Below are 1,605 nucleotides of genomic sequence, written 5' to 3' on the forward strand. Positions count from 1 at the left end.
GGGCGCCGACGCGCCGCTGGCCTTGGGCCTCCGACCCGCTGTGCCCTGGCGGGGCGGCCGGCGAAAGGTGTGCCGACCGGACCCTACGCGCCCACCCCGCTGCGGGGATGTGGACTTTTGAGGCAACTGTTGAAGCTCGGCTAGATACCGGGACGGGGTGAATGTGCGGTTTCCAGGTGTCTGCACCGAAATTCAGAGCACACAAGTTATCTGAGCTGAAATATGGACACCTACCAGACCCCCCCCCCCAACCCCGCGCTTGTTAATTTAGGTTTGGGATCAAGGCAGCATAATCGCCACAGCTGCTCAGATGCCAGAGTGCTGAAAAGTCCCCATTTTTGTTAGTAACCATCTTGGGTCTAGCCGGAAAACTGTTTGCCGGAAATGGGTGCTAACAGTAAATAAAGCCAATTCATTAGTTGGTTCTTTGGTTCCGCCCCAAATGAGGACCAACAGTAAAATCACACACTGATTAAGAAAAGTAGCGTTCTCAGGTGGCTAAGTATTTGCGATATCAAATTATTTCCTGCTTGAAGGATGAAAGTGGTATTTTCCCCTGATACGCCCCCCAATACTGAATGTGAGAATTAGCACACATCAGGAAGTAATTCCAGGTGTTTGAATTAAGGTAACAAATATTACTTCCAGCCTCGATTTTAGGGAAAGGAAAGTTGAAAGTCACAATTTTGTTAGTGTTCTTTGGCATGACCTAATCTCTGAGGACAAGAATGGATCCTTCGGTTGTATAAGGATGAACTAGCCACTTAGACCACAGCCCCTTTTATGCTGTCTGCATTAAGGGGGAACCCTGTAGTTAAACTTGGGGTTTCTCTGGTGCTGATTGAAAAGTCTATATTGGTCTCTTACAAATCTTGCAGTTTAATAATTCTTGCAAATCTATTTCCTTTGCGTTGAATAAGTTACCAGGTTGGGGAGACTGCTTGGTGATCTGAGCAAAGAGTTTAAAAGCTGGAAGGCCAGGGAGGGACTCCAGGGAAAGGGATGGAAGGATAGGGCCGAATTTGAGATGACCAAAAATGAGCAACTATGAAAAAGAAATTCACCATAAAATAGGTTTTCTGGTTTTTTTTTGTAAAACCAAATTTTTGAATAAAAAAAATATGTGGAAGTTTAGTGGCTTTTTTTTTTTGCATGGTTTTTAAAATTGAGTATCAGTATAGGTCATGGCATGAATTTTACCAAAATGAAATTGATTAGCCCAAATTCAGTTAGAAAATAGAGTTAGCTTATTTAGAAAAAGTATTGTTACTGGAAACTTTTGTTGTGGGTGACAGGGTGATTGTGACTGTAAAGGAGTTGGCATGGGAGTCTTATAAGGTAATAGAATAGTTCTGTGTCCTGATCTTGATGGTTACATGAGTGTACATGTACATGCTAAGTTATCATAGAACCCTATATATCTTGTGCCAATGTCAGATTCCTGGTTTTGAAATTATACTCCAAGTATATAAGATGTAATCATTGGGGGCAACTGAATGAGGTTATATGGAACCTGTACTGTCTTTGCAATTTCCTATAAGTCTGTAATAATTTCAAAATAAAAATAGTAATTAGGGCCTCCCTGGTGGCATAGGGGTTAAGTCT

General features: G+C 42.5%; 1 protein-coding gene across 1 annotated transcript in view; it reads right to left on the bottom strand.

Moving 5' to 3' along the window:
• LOC101632959 (chromosome unknown open reading frame, human C1orf53) overlaps positions 1 to 1,605 on the bottom strand; it is a 9,044-nt gene that overhangs the window by 4,373 nt on the left and 3,066 nt on the right. The gene's annotated exons all lie outside the window — the stretch shown is intronic.

The sequence above is a fragment of the Condylura cristata genome, unplaced genomic scaffold (genome assembly GCF_000260355.1).
Source record: "Condylura cristata isolate star-nosed mole 26May11 unplaced genomic scaffold, ConCri1.0 scaffold00018, whole genome shotgun sequence".
Lineage (NCBI taxonomy): Eukaryota > Metazoa > Chordata > Mammalia > Eulipotyphla > Talpidae > Condylura > Condylura cristata.